Source organism: Pelodiscus sinensis, chromosome 1 (genome assembly GCF_052426305.1).
Source record: "Pelodiscus sinensis isolate ZL-2025 chromosome 1, ASM5242630v1, whole genome shotgun sequence".
NCBI classification, from domain to species: domain Eukaryota; kingdom Metazoa; phylum Chordata; order Testudines; family Trionychidae; genus Pelodiscus; species Pelodiscus sinensis.
The window spans coordinates 230031924-230058738 of record NC_143052.1 but is presented as its reverse complement, the minus strand read 5'-3'; the positions used below and the strand labels follow the sequence as shown (position 1 = coordinate 230058738).

The 26815-nt window shown below is 44.4% G+C and overlaps 1 protein-coding gene across 2 annotated transcripts in view; it reads left to right on the top strand.

Annotated features, from left to right (window-relative positions):
• The first annotated feature begins 8071 nt into the window (after positions 1–8071).
• Positions 8072–26815, top strand: part of JADE3 (jade family PHD finger 3) — an 80676-nt gene continuing 61932 nt past the window's right edge. The window contains exons 1-2 of one of the 2 annotated variants that reach the window (XM_075916158.2): positions 8072–8310; positions 10658–10710. The gene's annotated coding sequence lies outside the window, so the exon portion shown is untranslated. The remainder of the gene's footprint in view (positions 8311–10657; positions 10711–26815) is intronic. The other variant, XM_075916151.2, reaches the window with a different exon arrangement.

Sequence of the window (26815 nt, the reverse complement as noted above, 5' to 3'; positions counted from 1 at the left end):
GAAAAGCACACTCTAGGATCTGATGCAATAAAGACAAAATTAAACCTGTAGGAATGACTCGTATGCAACCTCTTTTTGCAAGGCCCCATGCTACTCCTCACTTCATCTTCCCTCTCCATTGCCCCTTCCTCCTATTTTCCTACCACCACACCACTTCTTCCTCTCCTTTTGCTTTTACTTACGTTCCTATCTACTTCACTGTGCGCACTACTAGGATAAAATGACTTATCAACTTTCTCTCACCTTCTGTGGTCTTGTCTATATTAACTGTAAGCTCTTCAGCGTATGAATAGTTTCTTACACTTTTAGCTTTAGGTACAAAATGTATTTATTATTTTCTATAATTGACCTGCTCCAGTCCCACTGTAAGAGCAAGACTGAGCAATGTGGCCCTGGCAGCAGAAAGTTTGGGGATTCACTCCCAGTAGAGATTTTGATACCCTTGCTCATACGGAAAGCAATTGCTGTAATGTGTAGTCCATGGGGTCTCAAATTTGAAATACTAAATACAAGAAACATTTTTTTCCAACACCATCTTCGTAGGGCTGCCAGATGGTTTCAACAAAAATACCGGACACACTTGACATTACATCACAATCTACATTACATCTTATTTAGAAAATACCAGACATTTATATTTTCTCATTTATATTTTCTCAATTTGTTTCCTGAACAGAAAGCTCAAATACTGGACTGTCCGGTTCAAAACCAGACACCCGGCAACCCTAATGTTCAGTGACATAATTGGCCCACTAGGAGGATTTGAGGGCTGGCCCTGGCCCTAAGGTAAATTAAGCTTGAGACCCCTGGTGTAGTCCCACTGACTCTGTGTTCTCATATGTCCCATGTCAATTGTTTCCTATGGCCTCAGTTCACTATGCTGTATAGACAATAAAGTTCACTGAAAAATTATCATAGAAATGTTTGGTTTTAAAAATGTGAATTGGTATTTATCATGTTCATCCTCTTAAACACTGGCTCCAGAGGTGCTAAAACAATTTGTTTTGGGAGTGCTGAGAATCAAACTGTAAACCCTGTATATAACAGAAATCATTTCAAGCTTAGTTCCAGCACATATACATGGCTTTAAACACTATAAATCCAACTATATGGGCCTGAAAAAATTATCAGGATTAGCATGTCCATATTGAATTGACATAATGTGATTTTAAGATCTAATAACTGAGAAACCATATTCTCCTATACTTAATTGTAGCCGTTAAGTCTTTAGATGTTGAACCTTAATTTGTCTACTGTAGCAATAAATATTGCCCATCTTGGTTCCTAGCCCATTGTAATTTGGTGCAGGAACTTCTGCTAGTGATGGACACAAGGCAAAATGTTACTGGCATTGTATTCAAAGTTGTGGTTGTCTGAAGAGGCATGGCATACTAGCATTTGTTCTGGCAAACATACAATAATTGACAGAATACAAAACGGGGTGATCATCAGTAGATAAAAAAATGACCAGGTAGTTATCCTCACCATTTTAATGTAGTTTCTGCCTAATCAAATCTTTTATTAAAATATATATCCTAAGCTATGCAAAAGTTAACTAAATGTTCTGTTTTGTGCATTCCACTTGTTCACTGTGCACACAAAAGTCCTTATGGTAGATTGTTAAATGTTCTGTGTGTAATCAATCATCACTATGCTCTTCAGCCTGCTCTCATTCTACCATATTATACCACTGCACAATCTTCCCAGGAGCTACCAGAGAAGAAGGATACTCTAGCATTTAGGGTTCTTGCCTAGCACATGGGAGGTTCAGGTTCAGTTCCAGTTCCCTGCTCTGCAATAAGCTTCCTGTATGACCTTGGACTTAGACTTTGTGTCTTGATTCCCACGTGTGAAATGGGAATAATAGAACTATCTTACCACATAGAGTAGTGTGAAGATATACCCATTAAACACAATGAAAAACTCCCATACTCTGGATAATGGAAGGTGTATAGGTTTGAATGCAAATAATACACAACTATGATGACATAACTGATACTTTGAATAAGGAATTATTTGGGGGTGCATTTATTATTGAAGGTATTTTGCTGATATTTTGCCCAAAACAGCTGCAATCTGTTGGCCTATTGAAGCCATTGCTGCTCTTAGATTCTCAGGAAACAGCGGTGGCCCATAGCAGTTATCCTTTTTTTAATTGCATATTTTACTGTAATGTTTCTCAGAGTAATGGATGAGAGCTTTTTATTTAGTTAACATAGCTTTTATTTGAAATAGGTCAAAAGACCAAGCCACTTAACTTGACAAGGCCAAAGTAAAACCCTTGTTGGTGACAAACCCCAGAAAGTGTTCACATTGCAATGCGACAAAAGTCATGACAAACGCCCACTTTTGGTGACAAAAAACTTCCAGCTTTGCATGAGATTTTAGTCTCTCCCTCTCCCTATATTGTTATCAATCATGTAGTATATACTACACAAGGATTTTTGTCAAGTTTATTGATCTCCAGCATGTTTCCCACAATGTCCGATTAGCCATTCTGGCCAGTGCTTTGAATTCAACTGCTCTGCAGTCATGTAAACTAGTAAACAGATGCCTCCCTCCCACTTGCAAACCCTGGGAATGTTAAAATCCATTTCCTAGTATCTGGCTCATTGTGGTAGTGATCCTCATGGCATCTTCTCAGGGAAATGGGTGGCTATTGCCTAAAATGCTCTCCTGCTTGGAGCAGAGCTTTTGGATCTTATCAATGTGTGAAGAATCCATTCAATCACAGCTGCGAGTGATGCGTAAGAACTGGGACATGTATGGTAATATTTCTCAAGCCCTTTGTGAGAAGGGGTATGAGCAACACCCTACAATGCAGAGCCAAGATAAATGAATTCTGGTAGGAGTACTAGAACGTGAAGGAGGCAAACAAGCGGTCTGATGTGGCACCCACAACATGCCATCTTAAAAAAGAACTGGACACAGTCTGGGGTCGGTACCCCATGTCCACACCCAAGGAGGAAGTAGTTATTTCACACAGTACAGAGTCAGAAACAGGAATTGTTCTGGAGACAGAAGTTATTGATGAAGAGATGGAAGTGGACGAGAAAGTGAAGCTCAATCCAGTGACAACCACTGTGCCAAGCAGTGAGGAATTGTTCTCAAGTCCTGATGTTTATGAGGACTCTCAGCCACTATACATGGAGCATGAAGGAATGGAAGAGACGCAGGGTCATGAAGCAAGGGAGGAGAGGCAAGGTAAGTTGCTGTGCAGGTGGTGGGGCGGGGTGAGGATGTCCAGTTGACCATTGGTGGCCATGTCGGGCGGTAAGTTCTGTGAAGCTGAGGGGGAGCGATGACCACGTGGGGCAGTAAGTTGCTGTGTATTGCAACAAGATGGGGTAGGGGTGGGCAGGCAGTGGCTTGAGAAGTTGCTCTTGCAACTGGGGGAGGGGCATCCTGAGGCAACTGGAGGCTGTATTTCTGTGAGCTGGTTAAGCCCTGCTTGGGTCTGCGTTATGTCCAAACAGAGCATCGATTTACACACTGATATTGATAGAACATTACTGTGAAATGATGTTGAAGCTTTGCCTGATGCAATTATTAATTTTCTCACAGAGATTCCATGGCAGGGTTGCCATTTCCCCAGTGCTGTGGTATGACACTCTCTCAAACCATTCCTTTGTGCTGCCGGAACCAAGAGTTTGGCTCCATAAGGAGCACGGTGCCCTCCCACTTGCATGCAGAAGCTGAACTGGGGTTTGCCTTTCATCTTCAGCAGGGATATGCCAACCAGAGTAATGGCAGCCTGTGAACAAGTGTAGGATTATTAAAAATTGTTTCCATGTACACCTGCTGCACACGCATGGACTGTACTTTCTTGGGGACCCATACCCATTCTTTCTTCCCCCTTTACTCCCACCTTTAACATTCACCAGCATCAGAGGGTCTGGAGAGATCTGTGTTTGCCTCTAGAGTAACAAGAAAACTGGCAAGTTTTGTTCAAGTTTTGTTCTGCCTGTTAGTGAAATGCTATCACGAAAAGTAGAGCACTGAAGGTGCGTGCATCATGCTCCTTTCCAGACTACCCCACGGTTATTTGTATGAAATGCTGACAATGATCCACAAGCACTGAAAGCACTATGGAGAAGTACCCCATGTGATTGATGTACTCTGAGGCAAGGTGCGATGGTGCTACAATGAAAATGTGTGTGCCATCTATAGCCCCACCAGAGTTTAGAAAGCCCATGTCAGCCAAGCCAGCCACTATGTCATCCATTTTTCCCAGTCACAGTCCTATGCAGCAAAATGTGATTTATTGCCCTGAACTCTTCTATAAGTGCTGCCCCCCATGGTAGACCTCTCCACTCCAAACTAATTTACAACTGAATGGAAGCAAACAGGAGTCATTAGGTTCCGCAAAGCAAGAACCTAGAGAGCAGCTCCCATTTCATAGAAACAATCACAGAATCATAGAACACTAGAACTGGAAGGGATCTCGAGAGGTCATTGAGTCCAGTCCCCTGCCCTCATTGTAGGACAAAGCACCGTAAAGACCAGTGTTTCTTAAACTTTTTAAGACTGACGAACACAAAACAATAATTTTTTTTTAATGAGGAACACCAAAAAAAAAAAAAAAAAAAAAGGCCAGGGGAAAATTATTGAGCCAAAAAAAAAAAAAAAAAAAGGCACCAGCCCCTTTAAGGGTGGCCATTTGGAATTCTGTTGTTCTCCACGGCACACCTCCAACTGATCTAGACCATCCCTGATAGATGTCTATCTAACCTGCTCTTTCATATATCCAGAGATGGAGATTCCACAATCTCCATTGGCATTTTATTCCAGTGTTTAACCACCCTGGCAGTAAGGAAGTTTTTTCCTAATGTCCAACCTAAACCTCCCTTGCTGCAGTTTAAGCCCATTGCTTCTTGTCCTATCCTCACAGGCCACGGAGAACAATTTTTTCCCCTCCTCCTTGTAACACCCTTTTAGATACCTGAAAACTGCTATCATGTCCTCTCTGTCTTCTCTTTTCTAAACTAAACAAGCCCAATTTTTCAGTCTTCCCTCATAGCTCATTTTATCTAGACCTTTAATCATTTTTGTTTCTCTTCTCTGGACCCTCTCCAGTTTCTCCACATCTTTCTTGAAATGTGGTGCCCTGAACTGGACACAATGCTCCAATTGAGCCCTTATCAGTGCAGAGTAGAGCGGAAGAATGACTTCTTGGCTACGTCTACACTGGCTCCTTTTCCGGAAGGGGCATGTTAATTTCAGCTATCGTAATAGGGAAATGCGCGGGGGATTTAAATATCCCCCGCGGCATTTAAATAAAAATGTCCGCCGCTTTTTTCCGGCTTTTAGAAAAGCCGGAAAAGAGCGTCTACACTGGCCCCGATCCTCCGGAAAAAAAGCCCTTTTCCGGAGGATCTTATTCCTACTTCGAAGTAGGAATAAGATCCTCCGGAAAAGGGCTTTTTTTCCGGAGGATCGGGGCCAGTGTAGACGCTCTTTTCCGGCTTTTCTAAAAGCCGGAAAAAAGCGGCGGACATTTTTATTTAAATGCCGCGGGGGATATTTAAATCCCCCGCGCATTTCCCTATTACGATAGCTGAAATTAACATGCCCCTTCCGGAAAAGGAGCCAGTGTAGACGTAGCCCTTCTGTCTAGCTCACAACAGTCTTGTTAATGCATCCCAGAATCATGTTTGGTTTTTTTGCAACAGCGTCACACTACTGTTGACTCATATTTAACTTGTGGTACACTATGACCCCTAGATCCCTTTCAGTAGTACTCCTTCCTAGACAGTTGCTGATTGCTTCTTCCTAAGTGGAGCACTTTGCATTTGTCCTTATTAAACTTCATCCTATTTACCTCAGACCATTTCTCCAGTTTGTCCAGATCATTTTGAATTATTACCCTATCCTCCAAAGCAGTTGCAACCCCTCCTAGCTTGGTATCATCTGTAAACTTAATAAGCATACTTTCTATGCCAATATCTAAATCGTTGATGAAGATATTGAACGAACCAGTCCCAAAGCAGACCCCTGAGGAACATCACTTGTTATGCCCTTCCAGAAGAATTGTGAACCATTAATAACTACTCTCTAAGAACGGTTATCCAGCCTGTTACGCACCTACCTTATAGAAGCCCCATCTAAGTTGTATTTCCCTAGTTTATTTAATAAGATCAGGAGAAGATTATTTAAATGTCCTTGTACCGCAGTTCAGGGGTCAGCTCAGCACACAGCTCCACAAAAGCTGCTTTATGCATGGAAAGTTCTGTACCCGCTGATCTTCATCCCACACCTGCCTCACAATGCGATTCCACCACTCACTGCTGGTTTCCCTAGCCCAAAAGTGACGGTCTATAGTGCATTGCTGATCTGTGGAAGTCAAATGCAATGCCACTTCGGTGCTGTCCCTGTCACTCACAATGCTGTCTGCATCCTTCACCCTCCACTATTAATTGCATAAGTAGCTCTGCTGCAGTGTGTGATGTCCTAAGCATATTGAACACAGAATGGGAGAGAATTGTGAGATCTGTGATTTCTCACAGCAGATGCTGGAGTGTGCAGCAAGGACTGTCATTGGTGTGGAAGGAAGCCAGAAGCCCAGGGAAGGCTGAGAAGCAAAGAGATGGCTGACGGGACGTTTTTCACCTTCCCAAAATCCATAGTGCTACGTTGCACATTACTACAGTGCTTAGTGACTGAACGTGGCACCAGGCACTGTGGGATGCTCACCCATGTTGCTTTTCTATTTCTGACGACAGGGGAGCTAAGACTGTGGCCACGAAATGTCAACAATGGGTGGCAGAAAAACGGTTTTGATGAGTTTTCGGTTTTGATGACCTTTGCATGTTGACAATACTTTCATTGCCAAATCTTTCCGGTATAGACATAGCCTTAGGTAGCATTCAGCTGTCTACTTTGTAAGTATGGTAGGCTGCAGATTATAGTAAATTCAGGCCCTGATCTTGAACGTTGATCAGTAACTTTGCACACATAGTCCCATTTACTCAAGTGCAAAAGTTATTCCCATATCTATTTGCAAGATCTGCACCTTACAGTGTAAATTCTTTGTGACAGAGACTGTGTCCTATTCTAAGCTGGAACTGGTCCTGCCTAGAGCAGGGGGCTGGACTTGATGACCTTCTGAGGTCTCTTCCAGCTCTATGTTTCTATGATTATCACAAGGAGACGTAACTAATAATGTGTACTTAAAATCAGACCAACTCTCTGAACTTGTTTCCTATTAATGGCTGCAATTCAGTGCAGACTCTTATTTTTAAAAGGCCTGAAGTTTCAGGACCCTCTTATGAAAAACACCCCTTACCTTACATCCATTGAGGCAAGTGAAATTAAATTGAGATTCATATATTGTGTAAGATAAAATGTGCCAGAGTGGAGGCTGAGCCTTCACTTTGACAGTGGCCCAAGTTCAGGGCAGGTGGTAATTCTCATTTGAACAGTTTACTTGTATTTGAACTGGTTTGGTTGTCAATTAGGTCATTTTGTATTTCTCACAAATGTCTAGTGAGACACACTTCTTTCAGCGAGGGTAGGGGCAGCCATAGTGGATGCCACCCACCACTTGTTCAAGATGACAAATGCAATTCATACCTGTCAAGCACTGAGAATTAAACCGCTTTGAGGTGGCACTAAAGTGCTCTTTAAAAACAAACCACTGTCTGACTGCAGTAAAGCGATGATCCCACACACGCTCCCTCCCACAGGCGGGCAACCGCATGAGTTCAGGGGGCTTTTACTCACACCTGTAACATCCCTCATGAGTCACGCGCTTCAGCGGGGGCTGGGGCAAGGTCTAGCTGCCCAAAGGATGGTTAAAAACAGCCCCGCCGCTGCTTTCTGCAGGCTTCACAGTCCCGGCGCTAAGCGTGCCCCGGGCCGGGCTGAGATATGTGGCCCTGAGCCGGCTCCCACCTGCTCCCTGCTTGCAGGGCGGCCCTGCGCTGCGGGGGGGATCCCGGCCCCGCGCCACCTGCCCTGCGGGGGCTTTTCGGGCCCGACTGCTCCCGGGGCAGGGAGCCGGGGGCGGCCCTGGGGCGGGGCGGCCGCTCTGCGCAGCGGCGGCCGGGCCGGGCCGGGAAGGGGAAGAGGCGGGGCCTGGCGCCGCGGCGGCGCTGGTACAATAGGGCTCCTGTGCGGCCTCCGCCGCCTGCCACCGCCCGCGAGCCCGGCATGAGCGGGGCGGCCGGGGCCTAGGGCGCGCGGCCGGGGACGGGGCCTGGGAGCGGGGCGGCGGCGGCGGCAGCGGAGGGGCCCTGGGCGGGGAGCGGCCCTGAGCGCCCCGGAGCCGCTGCGGCCGCACAAGCCGGGGGACGCGGGCGCGGCCAGAAGGTGAGCGGGGCCCGGCGGGCGGGAGCGTTTGGCGCCAAGGCCGCGGGGGCGGCTCCCTCGCCCGGCCAGCGGCCGCAGGGTCCCCCCCGCGCAGCGTTTGGGGGGCGCCTGGGAGCCGAGCACTGGGGGGGGGGGGGGCGGGCTGGGGTGACTGGCTGCGCCGCCGCCGCCTTTTCTCCTCCGGCCGGCCCCACGTGCGCCGACAAAGGGGCAATAACAAGTGCACGAGCTGCAAGTGGCCTCCCGACCTGGCTTTCCAGTCCCGCTCGGTTCCCTCCATCTGGCTGGGCTGGATTAAGGCGCAGGCGGGCCTGGGGGGGAGGGTTGTTGCTGCCCTGGGGGGGGGGGGGGTTGTTGTCAGTCCAAGAAAGTTGCTGTAGTTGAAGTCGCATTGTGACTTTTTTTTTTTTTTTTAAAAAAAGCCGGTTTTAGTGCGGGCCCCTGTGGGGACGCTCCCGTTTCTTTTGGAGCGGCTTGTTTTCATGTATCTTTTAAATGGCTTGGAAGGTGTAAGCTCAACAGCAATGCATCCAACCCTTCGGTAAGACATTGTAGTTTGTGTAGACGAGGCCCTTGTGCTGATCAGGCTGAAAGCAAAGGTGACTTGTGAGTAGTCTCACCAGGTCAGCGTGTACTTATTTATGATGATGTCTTGGCATTTCAGCTGCAAACCCTGCTGTAATGTCAAAAGACCCTGATCAGGACCTTGTTGCACTATGCGCTTGGCATATGCCTAATAAAAGTCCATGCTGAAATGTTCTTTGTTCACTGCAGATAGATGTGAAGACTTGTTAGTTTCTGCATGAGTCTGCTTAATCACGAAAGCATGCATTTGGGTGTGGTGGAAGGTTAGTGTAGCATGCAAAATTTAGTACTGCCTTTGGAATAAATGAGGACACATTCTACCAAGAGGAATAAAGTCAGATTGCAAAGTATGTGGTTTATGTGGAAGAGTTTTGTTTATGGTATGTATTAGCAATATTCTTCACTTGAGTGAAGAATCAGATTTTTAATGAATTTGAAATACACCCTTGTAGATTTAAAAACTCCTTACCAGGTAATAGTTTAATAGCTGAAACAATACATACTTGCATAATCTTTTATGTGCACTGTCTTGGAAATACACCTAATCCTAGCATAGCGTGATGCAGATAAGTAGTAGCCTTACTTTACCATGGGGAATCTGACAAGAGTGCAAAATGTTACATGGCTGCTGGAATTAGAAATTTGAAGTTTCTGTCGCTACTTATTACTCCAGATGACACCTTTCAATACCCTTCACAGTGTATTCGGTTAATGTTAAGCTGTTTGAAATAGTCTTGTCTTATTTTACACTTGCAGAGCTCCCAGCACAATGAGTAGGAGTTAATGTAACAATCTTTGTAAATCAACTGTATTGTATGACAATCCACAGAAGAGTGTTTAAATCTTGTGGTGCAGCCCGAGATATTTAAGCATCATCAAAATGGAAGATGAAACACTGCACTTTCTTTAAAATATCATTTCTATGAATCAAGCATACTAACAGTACTTTAAAAATATTTTTTAAAATCTGCATTAATTCTGCTTTCCGTTTGTTGCTATATATGAGGAAGAGGGGTCAGCTGTTTCAGTTGGCAGTCCTGTAATTGAAGACACACTATACAGTTGAGAATTTCATTCCCATATGAAAATGTATCTAGTACTACTACAAAAAACACCTGATATTATAACTGTAGACATTAGAGAGCTGGAGTCTCTTTTTTTTTCTTGGTGCGTTTGAAGGCAGTTTGTGCATGACAAGCTTCACTATTTTGATGATCAGTTTCACTTCTTTACATCACATAGGTGCTACACCTATGAGGTGCTGTTTTGGGGGGAGCTTAGTTGCATTTACTATTCCTGAACAATACAAAAGAATATTTCCAATTTCAGCTATGAAGCTAAAATGCTGGAGTGTGGGCACATGCATAGAGAAGAATAAGATGATTTGACCAAGTTGGGTAGTGTAACTCTCAGAACTGCCTGGAAAAATCTATACAAATGTATAAATTGGAAATAAGAAAAAAAAAACTGTACGCAATTGTAAGAAAGTGGTATTTAAAGGCTGTTTTAGTAGAACAATGGGTTTTCAAATAAATTGATTTAAAAAAAAATCATTTTGCAGTAATGTGTGCTGTAAAATGATTTTTGTCTCTTTTGCCTGAACTTCTGACTTCATCAGACTAGACCATGGCATGCGTTTTTAATGCTTAAAGAAAGCAGGGAGGAAATCTTGTGCAGACACGTAAAACCTTTTCAGGTTTTTGTGTGGCCTATACGTTACAAAAAAGCTATACCTCCCCTAACTTCTTGTTTTATTTTGTAGGTCATCATTACACAAATGGCTTCCTTAAGATTTTGAGATGTTTTCTTCCTAGAGTGAGTACTAATACAGCAAGTACCTGAAGCAAAGATTTGCAAAAGAGATCACACATGAAAACCTACAGTGGTGTCAAAACTTGTTACCTGATCAGGAGGTCTGTTGAAATCAGTAGAATCCTTTGAATGTAGGTGGTGGTTAGTTTCAGTGGGGTCACCATGTTAGTCTGCATCTAAAGGATGCCACAGGGACTCTTTGTTGTTTTTTGTACGTATTGAGAGACCTCTGCGCAGAATTGGGGTTGACCCTCTTTCTCTTTCTACCTGTTGTTTGTGAACTCACTCAGGCAGAGAAACCAGAAAGTTTGTGTCTTGTTCTTTGGGATTATAGTGGCTGGTCGTCCTTGTTAAAAAGTTTTTATAAATTAATGTTAGCTTAGTAGGCCATGAGGTTTTTTTTAAAATTTTACAGAAGTTTTGGCTTTTTAAAAAATGGCAGTTCACCCACTGTGTACTCTAAAGTATGCTTTCAAAAAGCCGTTCTTTATTGCTGAAGTTCTACTCTTGTGGAGAATGTGGAGTGTATGTATGCCTGGGTATCTCTGGCTTTCTGGATAATACAATGGCCTAATTTGTTTGTACTGGAGAGTACTGTCACAGTTAACTTGGAAGTTGAGACATTGATGAACGAATCTTGATTTCCCTGTCCTTCCATTATTTAGCACCTATAATATGCTGAGTACTGTATGATGCATGAAGTAAGCTCTGTCTCAAAGAGCCTGCATCAGGAGCAGACTGCTCATTGGAGCCATTAGGACTTTTCTTTGGCACACCAGTCCACTTATGCACATAGCTGGATTGGGGCTGAAAAGATAACACACAGAAAACAGGATGCAATGGGATAATTTAGGATGCCCTTTACCAAGGAGACTTAAGTGTTGTAGCAACACTGACAATTACACCTAACTTTTAGGCACCAAGATTGCCCATACTAACTCTCTTGGTACATAGGTGTTGTAAAATGGGGCAGATAAAAGGCAGCACCTGGAGTGAGAAGTGGCTGAAGCTAGCCACTAGACACTGCTGAGGAGAGCTGTGTGGCCTGATTGCCATCATTCTCAGAAAGTTGTGTGCTGAACTGTGGGCCAGAGGCAGGCACCTCCCTGTGTGAATTCTTAGCAGTGACCCTTCTCCTGGAGCTTCAGAGGGTAGCCGAGTTAGTCTGTACAGGTAAACTGAAAAAACAACAAATAGTCTTGTAGCACTTTATAGACTAACAAAACATGTAGATGGTATCATGAGCTTTCGTGGGCACAGCCTATTTCTTCAGATGCCCACAAAAGCTCATGATACCATCTACATGTTTTGTTAGTCTATAAAGTGCTACCAGACTATTTGTTGGTTTTTTTAGTTTACTTTCTCCTGGAGTTAGGCACCTTTGCTAGGCTAGTGTGTCGTCCCCCCCCCCCCCCGCCCCCCAAGCTGGTGATGGCATCCTCTGTCTACCTTCAGCACAGTGGTTAGAGCACTCAAGTAGTATGAAAGAGACCTGGCTTTAGAATCCCTCGGATGAGCTCCATTAGCATACAAATAAGAATGCATTGGGCTAAAGAGAGTGACTATACCTGTGTAGGAGAACCAGATTTCGGTTGTCATGCTCCAATGCATATTTATAGAAAGAGGAAGAGTTTTTAACAGGAGAGATACTGAGACCTGCCCCAAATTACTGCACTATGCAGTCAGTCAAATTTTTTTTCTCATCATCCAGTTGAAGAAAATTATTGATGCATGCAGCCTACCATAATTTGACTAGTGTGTGGGCTTCAGGGTGGGACTGAGAAGGAGAGCTTTGGGGAGCGGGGAAGGGAGACGTTTACCTTGAGTGCTCAGGACAGGGCAGTGCGTGGTGTCTTGTGCGCCCCCACCTACCTAGGAACTGAGCCTGTTGCTGGCTGCTTCTAGGGCGCAGCGCTGTCTGTGGTGCCAGGACAGGCGGGTAGCCAGTCTTGGCATCTGATCACCATGCAGCAAAGAGCCCCAGTGCTTGACAGTCCATGACTCAGAACTGGGTTGCTACCTGTAGTTTGAAAACTACTGGGTTAGGGCATGTATCGGGAAGGCTGCTGATCGAAATCTGAGACCCTGTTCTGCATTAGGCAGAGTAGGGATTGGCACTTGGACTCCCAAGTGAGTACTTTAACCATTGTGCAAAAGGTTACTGAAAGGGAGGGGCATCATCACTAATTTTCACATCTCTTGTGTAGGTTTAGGGGTGCTCAGGACATGTATCCTGAACTGGCCCTCAAAAGCAAGATTTGCATGGAATGCCTCATTTGAGAATCTCATTGGAGCATATATGGGTGTGATTTTTATGTGCAGGTTCAAACTTCCTGGTTTGGCGCCCTTGGGACCTGACTGGTCCCAAATGAGGCAACTTGCCAGATCAGGTGAGCTTCTCTGCCACCTGCCTCCCAAGACACTGCCCCTCCCTCTGGCTGGCTCTGCTCCAGCCCTACTGCTATTGGACTCCAGCCCTGCAGCTACAGGGCTTGGGCTTGCCATGCTGCCATCAGCCGACTGGGCCTCTCCAGGGGATGGAGCTCCGCAGCCCTGCTTCTGTCCCACCTGGGGCTTCCTAGGGGCTAGGTTCTGGGTCTGCCCCGCTGCTGCCATGCCCTGCCAGGGCTCCCCGGGGATACGGCTCCATGCTGGTCCAGGGATGAGGCTCTGCAGGGATGGGCCTTGCTGAGCCTGCTGCTGCCCTGCCTGGCTGGGGTGCTTTGGGGATGGGGATCACCAGTCTGATGATGGCAGAGCTGCCCTTTGCTGGACTCCCTGACTGGCTTGGATTCCTGGGAACTGGAGCTCTCTGGTCCAGGAACATCCATGACCCTGCTGGACCACCGATGTTGCTCTACCAGAGAGTCCTGGATTTAAGAAGTTCAGCCTGTACTAAGTTGTTGATCCGTGTCATGACTGACGTGGCTTGGCACATGTCCGGCTGAGGGACTTTACTGATGCAGACTTTAGGCTTCCACAGGGTTAGGAAGCAGCAGAGCAATCATTTTTTGTGAATATTAATGCCCAAGTCCCATCCCTTAGGGTCTATATACAATAAAAAGGATAGTCAACTTGAAATTGAGCCAGTTTAAAAAATGAGTTAAGTATTTTCACATAATATTCCTGCCCCAAGGCTCTTGCCATTAGATTTGTTTTTTACATTTGCATTTTCCTAGAAATACCATTTAACTTCTAATTTCTTGTTGGCATGATAGTAAATATCCCAGGGTAGTTACAATAACTAGTTTAATTATTACATGTTCTATTGATTAAAAAAAAATCTAAAATGCCTGTTTAAAACTCAGTGTTTTTGTAGGCAAGCTATCTAAAAAAAAAAATCTTTGGAAACTTTAGGTAACATGATCAAGTGAGCATGCAGTCTGGAGTAGGGATGTTAGATATCGGGTAGTTAAATAGTCATGTAACAGCAGGATTACAAGTAACCACGGTGGATTTGATTTAAATCACGCTGATTTAATTCACTAGTCAGGAAGATTTGATGTAATCATATTTTACATAAAAGTGCATTCTTGTTGGTAGTCATAACCTTAATATGTATTCTTCACAATTCAGAGCTAGATGTAGGTTTCATTTTTAGACGGTGCATACTATTTGTTTTTAAATAATTTATTTTAAGAACTTTTTTCAGATTAGTTTTATTGCTAGATCAGAAAATGAATGATTGGTTATTTCATTTACCAAAGGTAATTGAAGCAGATATTTATGAAGTCATTGGGAGGTGAGCTGTCTCCAATTCAATAAGTTAATCATTAATATTTGAGGGATTTTCTTTCTATACTGTATTAGGAGGAGAACATCACCAGTTAGACATTTAAAATGTTTTATTTAACTAAAAACATTATGTATTTTGGATTTTTTTCATCAGCAGCAAACATAAAATATTTTAACAAGTATGTGAATTTTTGAATGTAAACATTCATGTTTTTTAAACTCAAGTTTGTTTTTTGTTTAAAATTAACTAAAATAGTTAAATGAAATATTTTTAAATTGACTGTAATCTAGGTCAACATGAGAAACTTAAAATTGGCTTTTCAAATTTTGCACTTTTCAAGAGTGGTAAGGGATTGACTCTTTACACAAATTTGCAGCCGGACAATAGTAGTAACTTGTTGGTCATGTGGTATTTCGTCTCCCTTTGGGGATAACTAAATTTTAAAACATACAAATAATAAATAAGGTAGGTCTGCTACAAACATCCAGACTAATAATAGTTTGTATTAAAATTAGGGGGGTTGATTGAGTAGACCCCTCTCTAACTCTGTCTCTTGCAGAATCATAATGAACTGAATTTAACTGGGGGGGGGGGGAAATCATTCACAAGTGAACTTTTAAATAATTTGACAGTCTTTAAATGTAAATGAGGTTTAAATAGGATTTTGTATGCAATTTACTGTTCCAGTGCAACAAATGTGTTTACACACCACCTACCACATATACCAAAACTAGAAGATTTACATGGCATTGTTTGGGTCCTTAATTAGTTTTTGCTTTTCTTCATTTAAATCATTGATCTGGGGTGGGGATATGGGGGTTAGGTGTTCAGTACTTAGGCTTCCATGCAGAAAGAAGACTACCTCATCACTCTCTGACCACATCAGCTCGATGAGAAGTGCCTCTCTAGAGTTGTTGCAACTCCAGTGGGCACAGCCGGGGAAGGGGTGCATGTCCCCCAGCTAGGGTAGGTCCAGGTTCATCTGCCCCCTGAGTTCCCCAGCCAGAGTGAGGTATGGAGCAAACTGCACTTTCTCCTCATTCACTGATGAAGGGGAACTGCCAGCAATGTTCCCATACAAATGGCACTCCCCCTGCTAGTCTTAAAAGATGCCTGGAAGTGGGAGGCTCGGGGTTGCGGCAGTTCCAGATATAGGGTGGTAGGTCACTCGCCTCCAACCAGCCTCTTTCACCTAGCTGGTGATTCATTTCTTTCCGTATGGATTGTATGTGTCCCCATACACATGGGGTGGGAGAGCTGAATCCTCCCCCTGCCCAAAACCAAAGCTTTAACTTGCTTGAAGTCAGAGGTGGGGAACCTATGGCCCCGGGGGCTGGATCTAGCACTTCTATTGCCTGGATCCAGTCATCCACCCCTTGGGGAGCTGCCTGCTTCTCATTTGAGGGTTGTGGTGCTTTGTTGTTTTGTTTCTTCTGGGGCCTCTGATTTCTCTCCCCTCCCCCTGTGGGCCAACGGTCCCTAACATCCCCCCCCCAAAAAAAACAGTTCCCTATCCTTGCTTTAAACAGCTGTATCGGGTGGTCCTAGCTCTTACCATTTACGAGGCATTCTCGAATGAACAGACAAACTTTCTCACAAAGAAACACTCTCAAATACATAGTAGATATATGGGAATGTGATTCTTTTTTTTTTCCATTGCTTCAACAGCTTTGGTGTTTTTTTTCCTTCTTAATACAGTAAAACTCCGATGGTCCGGCATTTGATATTCCGGCACTCCTGATGGTCCGGCACCATCAGGAACCCAGAAGTGCTCTGGGCAGCCAGACCATTGGAGCTGCTCTGCCCCCAGCTTCCTTTATTCAGCCGCTGCTAAAACTGACCAGCGGCTGAATCCGGGAAGCTGCCCCTCGGGGCCGCGGGACCAACCGGGCAGCGCCCCAACTTCTCTGCCTCCGGCTTCCCGGATTCAGCCGCTGGTCAGTTTCAGCAGCGGCTGAATCAGGGACGCCTGGGGCAGAGCCGGACTATCTGCCCCCCCCCCCCCCCGAGACCCCTCATACCCCCCGCTTCTGATAGTCCGGCATATCTGATAATCCGGCACCCCCTGGGTCCCAAAGGTGCCGGATTATCGGAAGTTTACTGTATCATTCTAACAGTAACGGACAAACCTTAATATCAAATAGATTCTAACTGGACTTATCTTTTATGGTGACATAATAGGGCCAAATCTGGATGGGATTTCTCCATGCTCCAAAAAAACCCAGTTTTCCTTTGCATGTGTTTTCCACCTCTGTAAAATGTGGGTTTAATTCTGTAGGAAAGCTCTAAGACAGGGTGAAGAATCTTTTTGGGGTTGGAGGCCGCTGACCTACAGAAAAATCAGTTCGGGTGCTGCACACAAGTGAGAAGCAGAAAAAATCCAAAACAAACCCTCACTGATGTGGCCCCTTGACTGAGAAGGAGAAAGATACTCCTCACATTCTCCAGTGCTGGGGGAGCCCTGAGACTTGGAGCCCAGATGCAGGCAAGCTGGGGGCTCCATCTGACCCTCTGGCCTTAGGTTCCCCTCTCCTGCTGTAAAGAATAGCAGAGGCAGGCAGAGGAGCTATTCATTGTATGGGTGTGAAAGGTTAACCAAATACAGGACTCAAGTGCTACATAGTCCTGTATTTTGTTTCAGCTACACCAGACTAACACGGCTACATTTCTATCACTATTCCAAAGGTTAACCAGTAAGCCTCACCATTAATAGGAAAGACTTAAGCAATAAATAGTCTAGTAGCACCTTAAAAACTAACAAAACATGTAGATGGTATGAGTTTTTGTGGGCACAACCCACTTCCTCAGATGGAGTTAATTAAGATCCAGTTCCAAAATAAATATGGGATTGGGGGGGAGAAGGGAGAAAAATTGTCAGTGTTCCTGCTGCATGACTATGAGCTGATAGATTAGGTGCAAATTGTTCTTAATTACCCATTGTATGGTTTAAATCATTAGGATGTGAAAGCTAGTGTGCTAGCCAGGTAATGTCTTTATTCATACCTTTTAGTCCTTTTGTGATGGGTCCCAAGTCTGTAAATGAAGTAAAGTTCCAAGGCTTCTCTGTGTATTTGGCTTGTGGAATGGGCCTGAAACAACAGGTGAAAGACTTGAATTTGATAATGAAGTTGCAGTCTTAGGCTACTGTCTCATCTCCTTCAATGTAGCCTGAAATGAACTTTGTGAGAAAGCAAGTAAAGCACCTTGCCCTGCATGTACTACTTCAGAGAAACTTGCACTCAGTTTCACATCTAAATGTGGCAGAAGTGAATCAAATCGAAGGAAGAGCTTAAAGAATCAACACTAATATTAAATAGTTGGAAAAACACGAGTATCTAAAACAAAAAACAGGACCATGTAGCACTTTAAAGACTAACAAGATGGTTTTTACATAGTGCTACATAGTCCTGTTTTTTGTTTCAGCTACACCAGACTAACACGGCTACATTTCTATGAGTATCTAAGAATGGCTACAAGCATCCATACATGGAGCAAATGCGTCCTTGCTTAATGTTGGTTCTTCTGTGGGGAAGATTGGCAGAATATTGTATCCAATTTACTGAAGATGCTTTTTTCTACAACTTTTGGTTGGCCTTTTCCCATCTACTTAAATATAAAATGAGAGAGATGAGATTTTCTTAGGGAAGTCATCCTAGAATTCTGCTACATGAGCAATCAGCATGTTTCCTCAAACTTTATGAAGTAGTAAGTTATAAAATACAATGCAGGTTTTTTTAGTTATTACATTTCCAGCACTTTAACAACTAATAGCTTCCCAATGACACTTTGTGAAAGTCTCTGGAAAATTTTCTGTTTTCATTCAAATATTGTAAATGTATTTAAATTTGTACTGAGCATGAGGAAGACTTGTTGAATCAAAATACATCATTTTACACAAGGCTGTCTACAGAGACACAGATTTACGGTGGCAGTTGAAAGAGGTTTCCCAGGGGCTGGATGGGTGGATGTTGACTACTACTCTTGCATTCTCAGTGGAAATCTGGCTTGATCTAATTAAACAGAAATGGGCCACACAAATATAAAATAAAACTGTTCAGAGAAACAATGAAATATTTCCATGTAGCCAATATGACTTACCAAATATAAAGATTGTGGGTTAAGTGAGCACAAGAGGAAGAGGATAAACCTATTTTGTGGACCTAATGCTTGGTTTATGCTGTCTATAGAGTTTGACTAAGTATCCATTTTTTACCCTAAATCTGTTTTGTTAATAAGGTAATGCCATATTTTGGCCAAAAAAGGCAGAAAATTATATAAATAAAATCATGGAGAACTAAGTATGGCTAAGTTCTGAAATTCTTTTAAAAGATGGTCCTCAACTCTGATCTGCCAACTCAGCGTCAACCAGACTGACTTGGTATCCAAGTGCTTTTGAAGGTGATATTTAACAGTCTTTATATGAAGTGATTAAATTCATTCCCATTTTCTCATCTCCTTCCAGCACTTGATGCGTTCTTGAACCAAAATGAGCCTTTTAAGTGCTGAGATGGGAGTGGGAGGGAAAGGATAAATCAGATGTCAGTGATGTTTAAAGACAGCTTGAACATGTTTTATTTTGGGGCTTTTTTTGGTCTCATTTACCTTCCAAACATACATTTGACACTTGCAGTTCTTCTATCTGATGGTTTTTATCCTCTAACACAGGGGTCGGCAACGTATGGCACATGTGCCATAAGTGACACGCAAGACTATTTTCAGTGGCAATTGCAATGAACAGGCTCCTCCTCACTCCTTCCTATCCACAATAGAGAGCCTGTGCTGGCAATCCAGCATCATGCCCCCTTGCAAGATTGGAGCTAGCGCTGGCTTCCTGCATGGGGGTGGAGGGAGGGAGCACCAAGGCTTGGTACCAGATCTGGCTTGTGGGGAAGTCGGAGTGGAGCCCAGGGCAGGAGACCAAGTAGGGAGTATGGTGGGGAGAGCGGCTTGGCCCAAGGCAGGAGGATTAAATCTTGGCACGCCACTTGGGAAAGGTTGCTGACCCCTGCTCTAACACTTTAGCACTGATTCTCCAGGTTATTTTACAATGACTCTAGAAAGTCCACCCCCCCCCCTTTTTTTTGAGCTGCCAAACGGTTTATCTTGAGTACCATGTAAATTATCTGGGTTAGATTTATCATTACCCCAAACCTGTGGTTCCCAATCTTTTAGATACTGGGCAACAGTAAACCCATTGACAAGCTTTTGGAGGACCGGTAACATTTATTTGCATATTCATTAAGCAAATGATGAATATGCAAATAAATTGTCGCTGGCACTATCTGTCCAGCGGCTTGTTCCCCTCTTCCCCCCCCCCCCCCCCCCCCCGGCCCCAATTCCGGCTGCTTTTATCAGCCAGCACTGGCTCCTCTGGCTGCATCTGGCGCCAGGCATTCTGAGTCAGTGTGCATGGCGCCTGACATTGTCCCTGGGTCCTATGGGGAGGTGGCAGGCTCTCTCTCAAGAGGGCCGCGCCGCTGCGCTTGGCAGTGCGGGGTGCTGCTATCCTATCGCACAAATTAATAGGATCGTGTGCAATAATTTTTCTAAGGACCGGTATTTTTTTTTATTCTTCTAAGGACCAGTACCGAGCCATGGACCACACTTTGGGAAATGCTGCCCCAAACAATGTCAGCAAGTGAATTCTTTGACGTTTGGCCTGAAAACATTCTCAGCCCCTCCAAGCTTTTTTGTTTTTGGGGGGCAGACTTGTCATATTAAAAAATTCTCTTAGTGGTATAATTTCCTGGCAGATGTACGTGTGTGGAATACAGTACTATCTACTGAAAATTGCTGTTTGTGTTAGCATGCATGGAAATTCTATAAGAGAAGGTGGTTACATAATCTTTATTGGATCAACTTCTATTCGTAAGAAAATGTTTTTATTAAGTGTGAGAAGAAATGTTTTCTCTTGTAATTTTTTGGCGAATACACTTATGATTACAAATTTGCTTCCATATAACTAGATAGTTTTGTTTTTGTTTTTCAATTGTTATAGAATCTGTGTAAACACATTGGTATGTAGATCTAAACCAGTGATTCCCAAACTTTTCAGCATCACACCCCCTTTTTGATTTTTGAGAAACCCTCACGCCCCCCTTCCCCCAAAAAAGCAGCAAAACTTGGGGTGGGATTGATGGGTGTGTGTGTGTGTGGCTGGGTCGCCTTGTGCCTGCCCTGGAATTCCTTCAAGCCCCCCTCCTCCCCCCAGTGGGGCACTCCCCCCAGTTTGGGAACCCATGATCTATACAGTTGTAACTGAATTTTCTGTTAAACCTGTCATATTGTTACTAATTTTTGAATGGCACTTATGGCCATATAGGGCTTTGAGTGATTTTGCTCTGTTACAGGAAAAAATAAGCTGAGACCATAGCAAACTTGAGAGCATTAATTTCTAAATTGTCTAAAATTAGCTTCAAATACTCTACTACACTTTTTGCCAATCATCTGTCTTCTAGTAATTTTTCTATTTGCAAAATGTTTCTCTTTGAAAGAACTATGCCTAAGGAGACAGTGGTATAAGCTAAATTAGTTTTAGAGCAATTTATGCAGCCTTAAGTCTAAGGATTTGCACTGGTGTGGCTAAATCAGTTGTGTTACATTTTCTAATATAGAAATGGCTTTACTCTCAGTCCATCATGCTATGACTTGGATGTGAAAGTCTAGCTGGCTTCATCAGGCATTGTCACCAGTAATAAGTTTCTTCAGGTCTAATTATGCCCTAAGAGGATCTGTGCCATCTTACTGTACTCAGATAATGCTGTCAATGACACCTGTGCAACCTCTTTTTCCTTTAATTGGTTAGCCCAGTTATAACTGATTCAAATTTTGAATTTGATAGTGAACAGAATTTAGGTTTTTCTTACAGCACAGTTAGCTTTGCAGGGCTATGAGTAAAACCATGAAAGCTAACTTTTGTCCTTTAAAATAAGCGGATAAAACATAAGTGAGCAGATACCTGAAAGTGCTTTTTTATGTAATCAATTTTCAGAATAAATCTTGTCTTTCAGTGGAATCCATTTGAAAACTCTGCATTCAGGGCAGATATCAGTAAACTCTAGTTTAATAGTATGGAAGATTTGGTACAGTGCTTCTCTTTTGTAATTTTAATTGGCGTTGTCTTGAATGTGATTTCTACGGTTGGCGTAAATGACTTCTTAACCATTTTGTTAGTGCCGTTTATTTTTGAGGGAAGACCTTATGTGCTTCAGTTTTCACAAGTGATAATACTGCTTCTACGTTGAGGTAGGGTTAACTTTTTTACTTTAGTCCTAAAGATGATTGCTTTATGTCAGTTTCTCAAAACCGTTCTTATAAATTTTTTAAGCTAATGGGGGAAGACAGTGAAGACCTTGAAGTTTTTATGCTATTTCATTAAATGTCATAATTTTACTCATACTCCCAGGAAAGACTAAAAGAGTGTAGTTCTCTCCACAAAGGTTTTTATATCCTGACTTGATCTTAACAGTCTTGGTTTGCCTGGGACACAGCAAAATTAAGCAAGTTTTACAAAGCAAATCTCATTGATCTCTCTCTCTCTCTCTCTCTCTCTCTCTCTCTCTCTCTCTCTCTCTCTCTCTCTCTCTCTCTCTCTCTCTCTCTCTCTCTCTCTCTCTCTCTCTCTCTCTCTCTCAAAAAAAAAAAAAAAAAAAAGGTTTCTAGTGAAGTCAGTGGCAAAACTCCTTGTATCATCAGTGGTGCCAGGATTTTACTGTTTGTTTCTTAGAACTCCTTATTAGTTCTGCTTAAACTGAGGTGGGGAAGGGCAAAGGAAGGGTTACCTTAGATTGAGTTTGCCTTTACTTGATATAGGACAGAGACAATTAAAATAGTCTTTAAGGAAGAAATATTTTTCTGAGTATAGGTTTTACCTTGCAAATCTGGGACTCTGGTCTGACAACATCCATGGTCTGGCAAGGAGCTGCAAGAGCCAGCCTGGAGAACTTGGGGTCTGCAGAATCCCAGTTGGGCCAGTAGCAGTGGGGCAGGGGAATCCCAGTGTCAGCAGGGCCAGGTGGCATCAGGGAGCCTCTGCCTTGGCCGAGGAACCCCCAGTGTCAGTGGGGTCATGTGGATGGAGAGCCCAAAGCAGCAGGACCGGTGGTGGCCAGAGAACCCCGAAGACCTCCCTGTGGTGGGTTTAGGATGGCCTGGTAGCCCTGACTAGGAAATCTGGTAGCCTTGGGAGCTCCATCTGGGGAACCCTGGTGGTAGGTCCAGGTGGCAGCCAGGGAGTGCCGGCAGGGGAATCCCCAGTAGCAGTGGGGCTGGCCTAGCAGCCCTAGCTGGAAACCCCCCAATGGTGGCATGGATGCCAGACAGACTGAGGCTGGAGAACCCTGTGGAAACCCCCCTCCATCCCCTCCTCCCAGAGGTAGCGAGGTTGGCAGTGGTTGGGCTGCACTGGCCAGGCAGCCCCAGCCAGGAACCCCCAGAGGCAGTGGGACTGACAGCGGCTGGGCAGCCCTGGCTAAGGAACCCCCAGCCCAGTGGGTGTGCATCAGGGAAGGGAACCTCAGCCGGGCCAGCTTTAGTGGGACAGTGTCTGGGTAGCCAGCAGAGGGGCACTAACCTCTCCTGGTCTGGCAAACTCCCTGGTCCAGGATGACTCGGGTCCAGAGGGTGCCGGACCAGGGAGGTCCAACCTGTACTGCGATGAAATGTGTAGCCACAGAGGCGAGGCTGTTTAAATTAAGAAAGCAAATGGCTAATTAGTAAGCCTCACCCTTCACGGATGAGGCTTACCAGTTAACTGGTCAGGGTGGAATACTTCCCTCACTCTCCCCAGGCAGTGGGCTGCTTCGGGTTCATAACAGGGAGGGTTTGCTGAGGGCTCTGCAATATCAAGCTTAAATAAGCTTTATACTGCAGAGCCTGCGGCCTGTGTAACTGCTAGGATTTTTAGTGGTTAGTTACATTGTTTTACGTTCCTAGTTTACTGTGTGTAGGTGCTCTGTTATGTGGTTCCAGAATTATTACCTTCTTGATTGTGTTGCACACCTAATTTTGACCTCAAAGTAGAAAAGATTTTCTGATTTCAGGGTAAATGTCAGAGATTCCTTCTGTGGATAAAGACAATGCACAGTTCATAATACTAGCGCTGAAAATACATTCTGCAAGCTCTCTCTGGCACAGTAAGCAGGGCTCTGTGTCCCTGAGCCACACTGAAATACCGATGGGTTCAGGAGACTGCAGAGGTCAGTACTCACCAGATGCAGCCTCTTGCTATCCTGCCAGCCTCCTCAACAGAGGTAGTAATTGCCAGTTGGTGGCTGCTGCAACAATGGAAGAGCAAGATGGATGGGGAGAGAGCCCGAGCACAGAGCTCTGACCCCAAGTCACTGAGACCAGATGGCATTCACCCAAGAGTTCTGAAAGAACTCAAATGTGAAATTGCAGAACTATTAACTGTGGTTTGTGACCTATCCTTTAAATCAGCTTCCATACCTAATGACTGGAATATAGCTAATGTGATGCCAGTATTGAAAAAGGGCTCTAGAGGATGATCCTGGCAATTAGACTGATAAGTCTAATGTCAGAACCGGGCAAATTAGTTGAAACTATAATAAGAATAAAATTGTAAGACACATAGAGGAACATAATTTGTTGAGGGGGGAGTCAACATGGTTTCTGTAAAGGGAAATCATGCCTTACTAATCTAGAGTTCTTTGAGGGGGTCAACAAACATGTGGACAAGGGGAATCTAAGTATACTCTTAAGTAAGGTTAGTTGTCAAGAGATAAGAGGAAAGGTCATTTCATTGACTGATAACTGGTTAAACGACTAGAAATGAAGGGTAGGAATAAATGGTTTTCCAAGTGGAGAGAGGTAACTAGTGGGGTTCCCCAGGGGTCTGACCTAGGATTAATCCTATCCAACTTATTTATAAATGAGAGAGGGGTAAACAGTGAGGTGCCAAATTTGCAGATGATACCAAACTGCTCAAGATAGTTAAGACCAAAGCAGACTGTGAAGAGCGTCAAAGATCTCACCAAACTAAGCGAGTGGGCAACGAAGTGGCAAATGAACTTTAATGTTGATACATGTAACAATGCACGAGGGGGGGGAAATAATCCCAACTATAAATACAATATGATGGGGACTCATTTTGCTACAACTACTGGAGAGAGAGAGAGATCTTGGAGTCATTGTGGATAGTTCTCTGAAAACATCCACTCGGTGTGCAGCGGCAGTCAAAAAAGCAAATAGAATGTTAGGAGCCATTTAAAAAAGGGATAGAGAATAAGACCAAGAATATCTTATTGCCTCCATATAAAAACATGATATGCCCACATGTTGAATACTACATGCAGATGTGGTTACCTCATCTCAAGAAAGAAATATTGGCATGGGAAAAGAGAAGGACAATAAAAATTATTGGAGATTTGGAATGGGTCCAATATGAAGAGCGATTAAAAAGACTTGGACTTTTCTGCTTAGGGGGGGATATGACAGAGGTCTATGAAATCATGATAAGTGTGGAGACAGTGAAATGAGGGGTTCAGTATGCAAGACAGGGCTGCCAGCGAGTGTGATAGGGATGGAGTATGAGTGGGATAATGAGGGGTCAAAGGTGCAAAGTCTGGGTGTGAGGTAGGGTGCAGAAGCAGTCTGGGAGTAGGGTGTCTGCCCACGGGGAGGGAGCAAGACAAGGGAGCGTGCAGTGTGTGGCCAGGAGGGAGGGTGTAGCAAGCTGGGTGTGTAGTGTCTTGGTTGGGGAGGGAGTGAGGAGGATTGGGGTGTGCAGGTCTGGGTGTGAGTGAGGATGCTTCACACCCCATTGCAGTGAGGGAAGTGTCTGGACAGCACATCATTGCGCTGCCATTCTGCCCAGTGCGGTGGGGAGGAACAGGGAGCTCAGCCCCTCCTCCTCCCTGACGCAGCAGGGAGCGCCAGCTCCAGCTTCCAGGTCAGAGTGTGTCCTGGGCAGGGAGGTGAAGAAAGCCCCAATCTTCCCTGCCAGATAGGGCTTGCAGTGTGGGTTCCATGCTGTGTGGGGGAGGAGGCAATGGCAAGATGCCAAGGCGGCTGATCCCTCTGTCAGAGGGACATGGACAAGTCCCTATGAAAGCTCGTTGTGTCCTACATTCCTCCGTGAGCATGCTGCCACACCCTGGGCCCTGGCCCTCCCCAGGGGCTACAGAGGGTACTGACATCTGCCCCCCTCTGCTGAGCTGTGTGGCAGTTCCTGCTCCTCCCCTTGCCCTCCTGCCCCCCACCCCCGCGTATGGAGAGGTGGTGCCGTGTGAGTGCAAGGGTCCCGCTGGGCAGGCTGCACTGTACCTTGCCACAGTGCATGGCCCAATGGATGGGTGACCAGCTGTAAAACGAGTCCTCAGTGACCAGGTTAGAGTGGGGTGCACCTTGCAGCAAGGTGCACAGGGTGGGCAGGTCCCTAAACCAGGAAGCTGGTGCAGGGGGAAGTACAGGGTCAGCAGTTCCTGGCTTAAGAATCCCACCTTCCGGCCATTTTCCAGTGACGTCGTGATGGGGATAGGAGGGGATGACGAGGCTCGAGGCTGCTGCTGCAGACTGAGCACAAAGAATGAGGTGAGGTGGGCAGCCTCGCCTGAGGCGCAGAGATGTGGACAAGCCCCCATAAGAGCCTGCCGTGTCGCACATTGCATGGGGGGAGGGGAGCTGAGCTTGAGAGCCACTGTTTTAGATGTGTTTACATTCATAGCCCATTAGAATTTTATTTTAACATGTCGTCTGTTTAAAATTGTATAAATGCACAAATATTGTCACTCCAAATAGTGGAGATGAGCAATGGGAAAAAATGCCTTGGCTCATGCAGTGGGATAACTTCCACCACTTACTTTCGGGACACAGCGGAATAGCTCTTACTCCAGGAATATTTATCCTAAAATTCATTTTAAATTCTCGCTTTTTTTAATCTTAGCTTTTCTTTTAGTTACGTTGTCTTTTACAGCTTATTTCCTCTACTTCACTGGTATTAAATAGCTTATGAATATAAAAAATAGGCAGTTGCCTCTATCTCCACACACTTTTTTCTTTTCTCAGTCAAGTTTTGTGTGTATTGTTCCTTTTGCCTCTACCCTTGTAAGTCAGTCACTTGTGCCCCAGTCACTTGTTACCTTTTTTTAGATTTAAGGAACAATCAGACTATTAATTGGTACAGAATGAATCATTTTGTACCATGTCCCTGTCAAAAGGAGGGCGGGGCGGGGGGGGCAGTTAAAAGCAAAACATTTTGGAATGCCCCTTAAATGTGGGGCTGTTTGAGGTGCTACAAGAAATAGAAAATGAACTATACCACTGAATTTTTTTTATTGTGAAAACCTACTCAATGGCTTAAACTTTTTCTTAAAGCCTGCTAATTTTTGTTTCTCTTGAACATGAGTTTTCTCA